The following is a 16,101-nucleotide window of genomic DNA, read 5'->3' as shown; positions in this document are numbered from 1 at the left end:
CAGTGTCTCTTCCTATATCCTACTCTAAAGATTTCTATTGTAAAATCTCATAACAGCAGCATACTGGTTGCATGGCAATTTACCTGGTTTCTAAACCTTCTGTTCTACATCTAAAGGTAAAATTGTGTAACTGTTAAGTGGTGAGAGCCACAAGGAAGATAAAGATACCGTTTTCTACCTTCCCCTGCCTCATTAACTTACTCCATGAGTGGCACACATTATTTAATCCCTCTCGTTCAGTCAGCTCAGGTGTAAAATTAGGTGGAAAGCTCTAACTGATGGTCCACAGGAACGGTGTGATTAAAGATGCCCAAGCAAATTAAGTGCGATTGAATTTAAGGCGCCCCCTGAGACTGGAACGAACTGGGACTAAACACTTCACAAAGTCGTTGAAGGCTTTATAGTTATCAGAAAATTACTATAGGTCTCTTCCAGTTACATACTCTAATAGGATTTTTAAAAAGCATATTGATAATGGCAATTTATTTCATAATTGATGTTTTACCTCAGTTTCCTTTAGAAAGATGTGGGTCCCTTGTTTTACTTCTATATCACGGCAAATCTACTGAGATAGCTCTTGGTGAATTCTCTACTAATCTAAGCTTATTCCCCTCTCCTGTCCCTTCATTTCCTTCCCTCCATAGTTTATACAGATTCCTGTTTCTGATCTTTCAATAGTCACTTGCCCCTTCTTCCCTCTTTACCCTGTCTCTTTCTTCCCTTCGTTCACTGTCTTCTTGTCCTGCTTATCTTTGTCTTTTACTTCTATTTTACATTTTTGTCTCTATGTTGACTGATTTAATAACTACAGGTGTAGAAAAGAATAAATTTGGCAACTTGAATAGTTTTTAAAAACTACAGTATATCATCTATATCATAACTGTGACTAAAGAAATAATAGCACAACAAAAAGACCAAGACAAAATGCAAGACCAAAGGCCAAAGAGACAGAGTCATTTCATATGTTTAAAGACAGAGTTGATTTCCATGACACTTCATCTCTTTTCATGAAAAACTAATAATTACTATACTTTTACCATGGAACTCAGATGAAGTTTTTTTTTTCTTTTTCTTTTTTTTTTTTTTTAAGTTAAACATACCGTTTTTGGCTGGAAATGTGAATTTGTTTGTCTAGTTTTCTTAATTACTTGCGAGCTAGAGAGCTGTAGCTGTGAAAGCCCAATGCATTCATTAAACTGAATTTAAAAACTAATTGTATGTTTAACTTTAACTTTTGACAACATCTCAGCATTTGGAAAGTTTTCTTGAACTTACCTGATCTTTAAGCTGACAGCGTTAAAGGACACAAAGCACTTAAAATAACAGGTTCCCAATAAGGTCAGAAAGAGACTTTCTTCTAATTGGGATGCTTTTTCACACCAGCTATCTCATTTTATCATTGCTTATATTATTAAGCTCCATGCCTCAGTGTGTCTCCTGAAACAGTTGGGTAAGCATCTGTGCAGACTTAACCTCACCCATATATACTATTACATATCCTCATGTGATTTGAAAAATATCAAGAAGTTGTCTGAAGAATTATGAAATAAAAAACATGGTTCCAAATTCTATAAGAACTAAAACAAGGCAGATCAAATAATGACAAGACATGGGGATGGGGTCAATTCAAATGAAATATCCAGTCAATTGTATGATTCTCCAGTTTTAATAGCAAAGACATTGTGTATGTGTTTTATGGTATAAATGAACTTATTAGAAAGTATTTCAAAAATAACTTCTTCTAAGTGTATTTTGGTAGGTCACATAATACTACTCTGGCTCTAATAGCTTGATACATCTTTCTATGTTAAGCTACTATTTTTGTGGAAGAATCAGTAATTTCTGTGTTCCTAGTTACAGAAATGGTCATGTATACACTTAGCCACATGTTTATCTTATGAAGTGTCTTTCTTCTTTCTTCAAGCCATCACTTTAGATTAAGTAAGGCCCTAATTATCAGCGTTCTTCATACTCCTTTGATACATTTTCCTCCATTTTTTGTTCTTGGATATTCTTCAAATTGCTGACATCACTATAGCTCTGTTGTGCTCGCCTCCTTCTCTGTGACTGTACATGCTGAGATAAACATCAGTGTCCATCTGATTGTACATTATCTGTCCCGAAGTCCTATTACCAATTTCAATTTCACGCTTGCTCTCCCTATTACATATTCTATGGATGTGGCAAACATTTGATGTTTTGTTTTATGGGTTTTTTTTTTTTTTTTTTTTTGCTCCAGAGGACCTCAAAATGCAGATAACTTTTGAGATTCTGTTCCTTCTTTCATTTGAGTAGATAGCAAGGACTTGAATCTGTGCACCTGAGCTTCTGCAAAAGAAATCCCGGTGACTGCCAATGCATGAGCTCTAGAGGAGCCCTCTTTCTTTTCCAAGAAGCTTCATTTATTCTGAGACTGAGTAAACATTCTGTATCCTAATGATTGGCAAACACATATAACAATGAGAATGCGGCTCCTTCTCTGGATAAATTGTTTGCTGAATAAAATTGTTCTTGATTTGAACGTGTAGCTAAGAGAGGAGGGAAGCTCAAGCATGCATCCACTTCACCTGTAAAGTTCCCAGGACCATTATCTTGTCCTTTTACCATGCTCACATTCCACATTACCCTGATCAACAAATACTTGCCACTCACACCTAATGACTGTCACTAATCAGCAGATTTTAACACTGAGCCTGGTATTCTTCTCCCCTTCTTATCTCCACATTATGATAGTCATCACTTCTACAGTGTATCTTAGCTAGCTTTCAGGTCTCCATCTTCACACATTCCAATATCCATATTCAGACCACTGTTTATAACTGTAACTCTTACATCAATGTCCTAACCAGTACTTGCTCTTTAAAACCTCCCATGCGACCCCATCCTGCAAGCAAAAAAGGTTGACAGTTTAGAGTAAGTTGTTTAGTTCTTAATTTAAAAGCAGCCAAACCATCATTTTGGAGCTGGTATTCATATTTCTGATGAAGGCACATTAGAGTTCAGAAGGCTTGAGTTTTCACTTCAACTTCATTTTATGTTCTGCTAACCAAGCCTGAATCTCAGCAAATTCTTTTTCCCCACCTAAGATATGCCATATGCTTTCTTATCAGGCTTAATTTTATTTCTGTTGCTATGATACCATTCTCCATATATAAGCAACTTCAAAGAAGGGATAATAATCCTTCACAGTTCCTACTTAAATCCTTCTTAAGAGGAAGTCCAGGTGTCAGGAACTTTCAACAGCTATTTACATCATGTCCACACTCAAGAGGGGAATGGCAAGAATGTATACATTCCTACTGACTGTGCAACTTAGACCAATCCTGAGAAATGGTTCCTGGCAGATTAGGTAGGTCTCTCCACACTTATCAATATAAATAAAACACTCTCTCACAAACATGCCCATGGCCAATATGATCAACCAACATGTCAATGAGTAATTCTTCCCAGAGATTGGTCAAACAAGACTAATAAATGTAACCATCCCACTACTCAAGCATTTTCAAGTCTACTGTCTCTGATATTAGAAACATCATCTTCCAAGAGACCCTACTCTTGGTTGTCTTGCTGCTCCTCATTAATTTCATTTACAACAGTGTTCATTAATATTACAATATTTAAATATATTCTTTTTCATTAGAGGTGTTTCACAGGGATATTGTGTAAATTAAATCATCTACTCCTATATTTTAACATTGCCATTTTACATTTGAATTTTATTTACTAAAAGTATTTTAGGAACATTTAAATACAGGGTTTTTTGATATTTGTTTACTATATTTTTAGAAACTTACATTATAATGTTTTGCTTAGAGTTGGAAAATGTATAGTCATCTGATAAATGTTGTAAATGATAAATGATTGATGGACTGGTGTTCTATCATTTGCAAGAGGGCATAAGTAGAAAACTTTGACCTGAAATTTAAATCTAAAAAAAAGGTGTTTCTGGAAGATCATCAGATAAAATTTTCATTATTTTAATTTGCATAAAATTTTATGCAAAACTACATGAAAGAACATATGGAAACTTAGTTTCCATAACCCCATTTAAGATGTAAATATTTTCAACACCTTTGCCTGGAAAAACTCATTCATCTTAGTCTATGTGTTTACAAAGGTTTTTCAGGTATGCTCTTAAAATACTTTCTAATGCTTCTTGGCCAAATTCATATATAGAATAAACAGAAACAGACTTTGGAGCATAAATATTTCTCTGTTGTATATATTTGCTCATCTGTTAAGGTTCCTATATCTTAACAAGAAAATATCCCGAGAAAAATGCTAATTGAACTCCATTAATATCATCACAATTTCTAAAAAAAAACTTTGCACTCAGCTTTAGGGAAAATTTAGAACAGTATTTCCTATATTTAGAAATATTATAAAGTCTTGCTTTTTGCCATTAATGTGCTATGGTCTACATGTCTTTTACATGTTTGTTTGCTTTACATGTCATCTTGTTTTGTTTCATCTCCTGTATTAAAACAGAGACTTGTGATGTAGCTATTGCTCATCTGGTACTCACTACATAGCCTAGGCTAACACTGAATTCGTGAGAGTCCTCATGTTCCAGCTTCCCAAGTACTAGGTTTTCAAGTGTGTTCTGCTTGGCCCTCCTATATTGTAGTGATTTGCTCCTTCAGTTTGGCTTGGGCAGAGTTCTTTGTCTTAAAGATAGGCAGAATACAAAGCTCAACAGTCTTCATACCAAAATTATTTTGCTACCTCATCATATTTGAAATTGAAATTCATTGTCTTATGATGAGATTATATATTTAAGAAATATACTCATTGAGCTTCGTTTGACATCTGAGATTACATATATTTAGATTATATAGGTTGTTTTTAAACTAATGGTTGCAACTAATATTTTTTTTTTGCCACCACAACATATTAGAAGGTGTCACTTACTTGATAATCAGAACTACTGCTAAAATCTCTCACTTCTACTTTCTCAAGGTATCATTCAGGAGATCATAGCAAATAAAGCTCTGTTTCAAAGAAGGGCCCAGATTCCACTCATATTTCCTGCAAGAATATTCTATTTTCCTAAAATAGTCTGAGAAATGACACACGGCTGCTATTTTCAGCATCAGACGTATTACAAAAGCATAGAAATTTGATGTGTGAAACATAAGCCCAGATTGAAGAGGAGAATTGTTGCAGTTATAATGGAAGACAAGAGTGGGATGGGTCTTTATAAAATAGTCATCACTACAGTAACTTCTGAACTTCATTGTTCATGAAGTGGCCATTGTCACATGAGGCCAATGATGAATTCCAGGATACAGTGGGAAAATTAGTTAGTCTTTGCTTCAGGACACATTCATTTCTTTAAACGGAGTTGACATTTGCTGGTAGAGTTCTAGACCCTGGACTGATTCCCAGCACAAAACCAAGCAAGTACACAAAAGTACATCCAAAACTTTATCTAAAAATATGCTTTATGTTTTACAAATGCATAGGCTAGGAGGAGCGTTCTGAAGCACTGTCAAGATTTTGATTTGTAAAAATAATGACTAAATTAAAACTTTTAGAGCACATTGTGGTGGTCTGAATAAAAAATGGACCCTTAGGCCCATAACCAGTGGCACTCTGAGAAGATGTCATCTTGTTGGACTACACGTGACCTGGCTAAAGGAAGTAGTATATCACTGTGGAACAAGGAACATTTGAGGTTTCAGATGTTCAAGCCAGGCCCAGTGTCTCTTTCTCTCCTCCTACTGTCTAAGGTTCCAGATGTAGAACTCAAAGCTACATTTCCAGCACCATATCTGCTGATGTGCTACTGTGCTTCATATCATAACAATAATGGGCTGAACCTTTGAACTATAAGTAACCTCCAATGAAATGTTTTCCTTTAGAAGAGTCACTATCATTATTGCTTCTATTCACAGCAATTGAAACCCCAAGAAAAAACTGGTAACAGGGTTGGACGATGGTTACAACAGACCATACCATGTTTTTGTTTATAAAAATGTGGACTTTGGGCCTTTGGTTAGGGACATAGTAGCATGGAAGATAATGGAGCTGAGGGTAATTTGACCTGTGGGGGGTCTGGATCAATAGGTTTCAGAGGAAGAGAATATATCCTAGAGACTGTTCTTGTAATATTTTCATGAATCACCTGGTTGCTTTCTATATGTGTGCAAAGAATATTCACTGAGTTTCAGTTGAAGAGTAATAGATTGACAGTTGTACCAGAAGTTATTTCAAAACACTCTAGCATTGTCTGTGTTGAATTATTTGTGGCCAGTATTAGACAAAACTACAATAAAAATGAAAAAAAAATTAGCCTGTCATATTTTAGACAATATACAATTGGAGGAAAAAGTAGCACTAGGAATGGAAGTGGTGACCTCAGTAAAGACCCCACCCACCTAAACTTCGAATATGAGGTAAGAAAGAACAGTTTAGGCCCAGGTGCAATAGCACTTAACTTTATTCTCAGAAGTCAGGAAACAAAGAAAAGTTTGCCTCTAAGTTCAAGTCTAGCCTTGTCTACAGAGGGAGTTCAAGGCAGACAAGCTTGGGCAGTTAAAAAAATCCACAATAGAGAGAATGAAAACTGGGTATAGAGATAGGGGATGAAGGAAGAAAGAAGGGATGGGAGAAAAGAAGGAAGGAAGGAAGGAAGAAAGGAAGGAAGGAAAAGAAGAAAAGCTGATAAAAATATAGTCAAACAAGTGAGCATTTTTCGTTTCCTGCAAGTAGCAGAACCTGGAAGATTTGACTACAGGGTTCTACCTTCAGAGTCAAGAATAGAAGAAAGGGTTGTGGGATCTTCCTCCATGCCTAAGAAAAGCTTCTGAACATGTGTCACTGGTATCACTGCATGGAAGCCCAGAGCGACCATCATACTAAGCTATAAAGACATAACATGGATTTTCTTGGAGACTCCAGGACATCTGAGAAGACAGAGTTCTGGGAAATCTGCTGAGGACTACTGCTAACAGGGACTGGAACCAGTTAAAGAGGAAGAGGTATGTTGCAGCCAACGAAGCTGAAAAGAGTTAAAGAGCTCTTTAGCTTTTAACTCCTTTCAGCTTCAGTTTCAATACATAAAGAAGCTGTGTTCAATATAGAAAATAATTCCCAGAAGATTTTACCTCATTGATGCTGGCATCTTCTTAAACACCCCTGAAATCTTAGCTTCAGCTAACCAATGTGAGTTGTCACAGTAGTCCCTTTTATTTTTGACTCTAAAACCAGAGCCACGTGACTGAAGCTGCCAAGTTCTGTTGTTTTCTGGGGCTGAAATATGGTCCTTTGTATTCAATTAACATCTTTCTGTTTTCTAACTTCCTCACTGTCTGTAGACCGACCTTGAACTTTGAGGTCTATCTTGGCTGTGTCTCTTAAATGCTGGAATTAACCACATATATCAACATGCCTAAACATAAGCTTTTCTTCACCTATAACTTGCTGTCTCAAGCTGACCTCCAACTCAGAGATCTGCTGGCACTAAAGGTGTGTACCACCATCCCTGAGCCTAAGCTTTTCATGGACACTGATCCTTAAGATCTAGATCTTGTGCCTTCCATTCTCAAGATCTGTTTCAGACATGTGCCTTCCATTTATGAATTTTAGTTCATTACAAATTAAAAGTCCAAACTATACATTGTTCAACTGCAAACACAAACAATAAATTTATCTGTGTAGGATCATGCCTTGAGATAACCACACCCTTAATCTCTGTATCTCCTGAAACAAAGGATTCAGCTCGATTTCACTTCTAGGTACCTTTTTATTTGCCATGAGCCATATATTTTGTAATTGTTTTCTTTCTACGCTTGCTATGCTTGATTAGAATGTTCTTCATGAGACTAAATCAAAGAACAAAGTTTCTGCTAGGCTTTTGTGAGACTTCCTTTGTCAATACAATTAATACAAATCTTTTTACCTTAGCTTCAGGTAGACTCTTCAGACAAGAGCAAAAAGCAGTGATATTCTTTACCAAATTATCACAAAAACAATCTCAAGGCCACATTATGAAATTCTTCTTCACTGAAACTGCTTGGACAATGTCTGCATAATTCAAATTACTCTCAGCAACAAAGTCTTCTCTGTTTCTATTAGGATAGGCCATTAAACCCCATTTAAAGCATTTACTGCATTCCAAAACCAAAGTCCCAAAATCCAAATTCTTCCAAACAAAAGCATTGTCAGGCCTATCACAGCAATATCTCAGCCTCTGGTGCTAACTTCTGCTTAGGGTTTTATTGCTGTGAACAGACACCATGGCCAAAGCATAGCTCTACATATGTATGTATGTATGTATGTATGTATGTATGTATGTATGTATGTATGTATCTGTCTGTCTACCTACATGTCTCTATCTATATACATTTACATATATATACATATTTACATATATATACATATATATATACATATACACATATATATACATATATACATATATATACATATATACATATACATACATACACATATATATATATATATATATATATATATAGAGAGAGAGAGAGAGAGAGAGAGAGAGAGAGAGAGAGAGAAAGGTTTATTGGGAAACTGGGAATCTACTCTTGAGCATATGAATTCACTTGCCCTAAGGAAGAAGAGCAAAGTCACCATGAGAAGAGAAACTGGGAGGGGGGTGAGAAAGAGATAAAGTGCAGAGAAAGAGAAAGAAAAGAAGAAAGACAAACCAAAAGTGTCTGGATTCTATAGTTCAAAGCAACTCTTATAAGGAAAATATTTAATTGGGTCTGGCTTACAGGTAGAGGTTAAGTCCATTGTCATCAATATGGGAATATGGCAGTGTTCAGGTAAACATGATGCAGGAGGAGCTAAGATTCTACATCTTCATCTAAAGGCCAATAGGAGAGACTGGCCCTGATGGAGTTAGAAAGAGATTCATTGCCCACCTCTCCAAAAAGGCCATACCTACTCTAACAAGGCCGCACATCCTTATAGTGTGACTCCTTGGGCCAAGCATATTTAAATGAGCACAGGGACCTTTGATGCTGAACAAAATGCATTTTAATTGTGAAATGGCTACAATCTTATGGGGGTCGGGGAATGGAGTGTACTATTTTGAGTAAAAATGGCACTGTTATGATGGTAGGGAGTGACATTATTAGTAAGTGTGGCAATGATGGAGAAAGTGCATCACTAGGGGTGGGCCCTCCACTTTCAAATGCTCATGCTAGGTTGTTAGTTTCTCTTTCTACCTGCTGCCAGAGGATCCAGATGTCCAAACTAAGCTACTTCTTCACTGTTGTCTGAATGACACCACACTTCTCACAATAAAGATAATGGACTACTCTTCTGAACTATAAGTTGCTCTCAATTAAATATTTTTATAAGCATTGCTGTGGTAATGTTTATTATTCTCAACAATGAAACAATAAATAGATGTTTTCATACTCTAGATGATTTCCCTTAGATAGTATTTCAGTTAATACTGAATCAGGCATGGAAGTATCATTATTTTGATTGTCTTTCAGAGAAAACATGACTCAATTCTAAAACATAAACATTTCTAATATTTCTATTAAAATATAAAGCTTGAGATAAAAGTTTATTGTAAACTACACCACTGAATTCTGTTTTATTTAGTGTTTGCTTCCTCAAAATATTTTACTTGAATTTGTAACTTATGAATGTTTCATTTTGTGTTTGCTGCTCCAGGAAAATTTCATGACTTTCTTCATTATTTTTGCTATAATAATGTTCAGAAGATACTGAGTTATATACATTCCAGTGTGAATTTTTAAAACTACATTTGGTTTTATATATTTCTCGGCAAAGTCACTGCTTATCTTATACTATGACGTGTTCTAAGAACTATATTCAGATTACTAAATCTGCTGCTTCAAAGAATGCCCGGGAGTGAATCTAAAGGAAATCCCCTGACTTTGAAGCCACATCTTTATAACCAGTAAGCCTCCGAAGCTTGGTGGCTTCAAAGTCAGGGAAGCTGATAGTGAAGGTTTTTTTGACAGGAAAGGAAGAGCAGTAATGCAAGTGACCCTATGCCTGGGCTCTAAAGCCAAGAAAGTAAAACAAGAGGAAAAGGAATCCTAAGAAATTATACTAAGCTAGATAACCAAAGTTCCAAATGACAGATACCATGTGCTCTCCTCCATAGGTGGAACCTAACCTTTAACATATATGTATTCAATTTTCAAAGGGAGTAAAGATAACTCAACACTAGGGAAGGAGAAAGGAACCAATGACACTGGTAAAAGGAAGCTTTAACCAAAAGGATATGTGTGTGTGTGTGTGTGTGTGTGTGTGTGTGTGTGTTAGTTAACAGAACAATAGAAACTGGAGGAACACTCCATGAGATAGGAATTGTCAAGAAAATGAGTGAGAAATACAAAGGGAGAGCCTATCAAATAAAAATTAACATTTAAATTACACATGAAAACATATACATTTTATTTTAGGTTTTATTTAAATAAATTTTTAGCTAGTTAAAATTTCTATTATTTGGTAGCGAATGTTGAACTGAGTGGCTTCCGATAGTCTTTTTTACCTTTCTCGTTTCTTGCTGTAGAAATGTAGTATGGTGGTCAGATTGTTCCCTGTTCTCTCTGGCAAGTGATATCCTATGTGCCATGCACTTCAGCAGTGCAGTCTGACTTGGTAGATTGGACTGGGCAGTTGATTTTCTCTGAAGTCACTCAGGCTTCCACGGAGCTCTGTCTTCTACTCCTATCATGACTGCCATTACTCTTTATCCACTACATTTTCCTTAGCCTGATTATTTCATCTAAACTATAGTAAAAGGTCTGATAATAGAGAGAATGATAAAGTGTGAATTAAACAAAGGACTAAAATACGACAGCACTTTAGATTGCTGCTCTTTGAAAAGTTCAAGTAAGTGCCACCGAGAGTTTGAAATCCTTGTATAACAACCTTGAGAATGGAAAATGACACAACTACAGAGCAATATCGTATTTCCTAAGAGAATTACAAGCTTATGATGACATACATGCTGCAACTATTGCAATTCAGAGTTCATCCAGGTATGTCTGCATGTGTCTGTGTATGCAGGTGTACATGGTACATATGCATGTGTATGGGTACGGGTATAGAGACTGAAGACAAACTGCTGGAGCTGTTTCTTAGAATTTTCCTCTTTCTTTCTCTCTGTCTCTCTGTCTCTCTGTCTCTCTGTCTCTCTGTCTCTCTCTCTCTCTCTCTCTCTCTCTCTCTCTCCCTCTCTCCCTCTCTCTCTCTCTCTCTTTCTCTTTCTCCTTTGTCTCTCTTTTTTGTGAACTAGGGTCTCTCACTGGCTTGTAATTCACCAAGAGGGAAAGATCGGCATACTAGTGATTCTAGAGATCCTCTTCCTACTGCTTCCCCAGCAGAAGGATTACTCATACATGCATGAGCACACATACACACACAGACATACATACATACACAGGTTTTGTGTGCATGCACACATATAACAACATGATCATAAAAAGTGAGCCATGATCACAAAAGTATCAATTAGACTCATAAGAGGCACCGAAGACACTAAAAGTCATGATGGAAAGAAGTGAGTATGCAAAAATCACCTCTCTCATCTTTAAAATAAAGTAGTTTTATGAATTCTCACATTTTAGTACAATAAATCATGAATAAATAAAATCTGAAATGTATCAGTGAGTACATCAAGAAGGACAATTACAACAAAGATGTGGGAAGTTTTCTATAGGCCCCTGATGGTATCTAATGTCATTATTGACTTCTGAATTGAGAGAATTCACTTGTCTTATATATATATGTATATATATGTATATATATATATATATATATATATATATATATGTATATATATATATCAGTCGACCATTATTTATTACTTGCATGTAGGCTCAAGCATGGAGGTGGGTAAGGGTTGGCTCTTCAGCGGCTAGAGTATGTCAAAGATAAGGTTATTAGCTTATGACCTATTACATTCCAACATCTCCACACCACTGTAGTCTTAGTTAGCAAATCATTCTTTGAAGACAGGGCACCATTTTCAGAATTCTCAATCACAGCGTTCTTAGGTGAAACATCCAGCAGTGGAACAAGGGAACTTGAAGAGTCTACCTCCAATAGATAGAGAACGTTATCCCAGTGGAAGGATGGGGCCACCATCCCATCTCCAAAATTTCTAACCCAGAATACACAGAATTTTTCCTGTCTAAAAAAATTGCAGGGACAAAAATGGAGCACAGATTGAAAAGAAAGTTGTCCAGTGACTGAACAAATGTGGAATCCACCCATGAGCAGGTACAAACAATAACAGTATTGCTAATGTTATTTTATGGTTAAAGATAGGAGCAAAGCATGGCTGTACTCTGATGGACTCTACAACTATATGATGGAGACAGGTGCAGATACTTATAGCCAAGCATTGAACTGAGGTCAAGGACACCTATGGAGTAGTTCAGAGAAAAAAGATGCAGACGCTGAAGCAGATGGCAATCCCATAAGAAGACCAACAATGTCAACTGACTCTGACCCGGGCAGCTTCCAGAGGCTAAGCCTCCAACTGAAGAGCCTACACAAGCTGGTCCAAGGTCCCCCAGTATACATGTAATAGAGAATTTCCTTGTTTGGCCTCAATTGGAAAATATATGCCTGTAGAGACTTGATGCCCCAGGGAAAGGGGATGTGAAGGGTTGGTTGAGAGTGGGGCGCACTCTCAGAGGCAAGTGGGAGAGGGAATGGGATGAAGAATTCTGGGGAGTGAATCAGGAGTGGGACAACATCTAGAATATAAATACATAAAATAATAATGAAAAAAATTCTCATTCATTCTAGAAAAATATTTCTCAGGTGGTTGAAATGGAATAAGTAGTCTAATGTTCTAGCTCATGATTTTCATAACTATTTAAATAGTCATTGCACTATTGGATTTTACATTGAGTAACTAAAATGCTACCTTTGTCTTGTACATATTAACTGAAAAGATATTGTGAGGGGCTATTGAAACAGAGACACATGTGAAGGAAGTGAGGAATCATCAGTGCACATACAGGCATTGAATTGTTAAAATAACAGACCAGTCTGTGCCAAATCCCGTGGTTGATGTCCCCAAGTCCATACGTTAAAAGTACATAAGACTAGCACAGTAGGAAACTACCACTAGTAAGCTATGTTCACTCTTATACAATCCTGTCATATACAGTAAATGTAAAATGATCCATAAAGGCTCATGTGTTAAAGATTTTTGCTACCAGCTAATATGATAGGTGTGAATAATTATGAGTCTATCATATGGATTAGAATATTGGTAAATTCATGCTGATCTAATTGGCAGTTCTGGGCCGTGGAAGATGAGCCTTCTAATACTATATTTTGCCCTGCCTTATCTGTCTTCATTTGTTTCTCTCTGTCTAAGAGTTAAGAGCCTGGCTGATTGTTGAGTCCTAACACTGCCCCACCACAGTCTGAGAAACAAAGGAGCCGAGTGACATGGCTTGAGACCTCTGAAAAGGTGAGACACAGTATGACTTTTCATCCTTATGTTGATTCTCTCGGCTTATATATTGTTCCAGTTTCTACAAGGATAATAAAGGACAAAAAAAAGCATTTCCAGATTTTATTTGAGTGAGAGAAAAATATCTTTGTGGTTTTGCTATTGTTGTTCCCTACTACTAAGATAAAAAGAGAAAAGGAGAAGCTGAGTTCTTCCCAGACAAAGACGGACATGTGCTCAGCAGAACCATAAAGAAGACAGAAGATTTCATTTTTATCAGAAAAAAATTATATATACATATATATATATATATATATATATATATATATATATATATATATATATATATGTATATGTATGGTTTGGGAATCTTGTAGACTTTATTTTTTATTTTAGCACTATTTTTATTTTCTTAGCAGAAAGCTATTGGAAGTCATGAGCTGAGTAAAATGTGTTAGGCGTATATAGAGATTTTATTATATAGAAAATATGAAAATATTTTTCTAGTAAAATGGAAAAATGTATATACTAGGTATAGGTATTTATAGGCCCACAAAAGTTACTAGCTGTAAATATAAAATGATACCGATATTCATGGTTTGGTTCCCCCTAAAAATTATATTTAGGTGGCTTTGCTCAGACACGAAGTAGGTTGGTTGAGATTCAGACAGTTAAATATATTCAGGGATATATGTGTATTAGTTGTGTTGGAGTGGGTGGTACCAGTCTTAGAGCAAGGCAGTGATATGAGGGAAAAGCCAGTGTGCACCGCAGGAAGCCAAGAAAGGTAGTGAGAGGGCTCAGTGCCAACCCATTTCTGAAATGAAAGTGTTTGAAACAGCAAAACAATTGAAGTGTAGTATTGTGTTGATAGAAACCTCAGTGCTGAGCATTTCAAAAGGACTTTGTTGTGAGTCTTGGTAATTTTCATTCTAACCATTAGATTGAAGTTGTGGAACACAGAATTGACAAATAGAAGCAAGGACAATGTTTGCATACCCAATGGTGTAAGGGAAGAGAGAGATACTGTGTGCATTTTAGAAGCACCATGCCAAAAACCGTGGCTCACTGAATCATCAGTACAGGTCTCATGTGGACTCACCAAGAACGAAGCAGCAAATGTGGTGACGGAATGAGTCTCCAACAGGTCCTCTGCGCATGCTAGGAAGTTGTGAGTCTCCACCAGGTGCTCTGTGCTTGCTAGGAAGTTGTGAGTCTCCACCAGGTCCTCTGCGCATGCTAGGAAGTTGTGAGTCTCCACCAGGTCCTCTGCGCATGCTAGGAAGTTGTGAGTCTCCACCAGGTGCTCTGTGCTTGCTAGGAAGTTGTGAGTCTCCACCAGGTCCTCTGCGCATGCTAGGAAGTTGTGAGTCTCCACCAGGTGCTCTGTGCTTGCTAGGAAGTTGTGAGTCTCCACCAGGTCCTCTGAGCATGCTGTGAAGTCAGTGGGTGCTTTATGGGAGCAGGTGTGTTCCTGATTATGTTTCCTGCATTTAGAACCCTTTCTGCCCTGTTCATCTCGTCCAGCTTCAATATAAGGTCTTTGCCTTGTCATATTGTGTTTTCTTCTCTTGATTTTTGAATGTTGATCCTTAGAAGACTAATCCTTTCTGAAGGGAAATGGAGGGAAAGTAGATCTTGGGGAGAAAGTAGAGTTAACTGGAATGAAAAAAAAAAAATGGAACAACTGAAATCTGGGTGTATTATATGGGAGAAAACTCTATTTTTAGCTAAATGCAAAGCAAACAGCCACACCATAAACACCCTTATCTGGACACTGCTTTAGAGCAAAGGGGAGGAACTGAAAGCCTGTATTATTCTTTAGATTTTTTTTCCTCCTTTCTTTTTTTTTTTTTTTTTTTTTTTTGTTTGTTTTTGTTTTTTTTTTTTTTTTTTTTTTTTTTTTAGATATTCTGTATTTACATTTGAGATGTACTTTGGATTTATGGAGAAATTAGGACATAAACATGAGAGCAAAGTACATTAGATGTCAAATTATGTGCATTGCACTTCATATCAAGGCAAAAAAATCCCTAATAAACTGAGATATAAATGAGTTTCAGAGATCATATACGTGTAGAGCATAATTTACCTCATGGTAACTGGAAAACAAGAAAACAGGGAAGAAGATCCAGTCTCAACAATAAAAGAGGGTAAAAGGTGAGAGGTTTAGGGACTGGTCTTAAGACACTATTATGGGGGACACGAGAGAAAAAGTCTTCCCACCCACCTGAATAACTAAAGTCACACCAAAGCAAAAGTGCTACCAAAGCTCAGCTGGTTACAGCAATGAGTTTTGTTTGGGTTACTTATGGAAATAGGGGTGAAGAGTTAGAGGAACAGAAGTCACTCAGTGATAGGTGATAGTTGTGTTGCCAAAAGCTTATCCCAGCATGAGTAAAACATGAAACACACTACCCATCCTCTAGAAAGCTCAACAGGTAGAGAGTACCCTTTCCAACTAGCTCCACTGGTCAGTCTCTTCCAGTGGGCTGAGCCTCCCTTTGTTTATTTTTTTATTTTTTTTATTTTTTTCTAGGCAGCTTGGGTAATGTCTGTTTCCTCTAAGTTTTCATTTGCAGTTTGCCTTTCTGAGAAAGACCAGGAGTCTTTTTTAGTGCTTTAATATGCTTGGGAAGGGAGGAGTTGGGTAGTGAATCAGG

The sequence above is a fragment of the Micromys minutus genome, assembly GCF_963924665.1.
Source record: "Micromys minutus genome assembly, chromosome: 23".
NCBI lineage: Eukaryota > Metazoa > Chordata > Mammalia > Rodentia > Muridae > Micromys > Micromys minutus.
The sequence above is the reverse complement of the archived record's forward strand: the minus strand, read 5'-3'. Positions refer to the sequence as shown.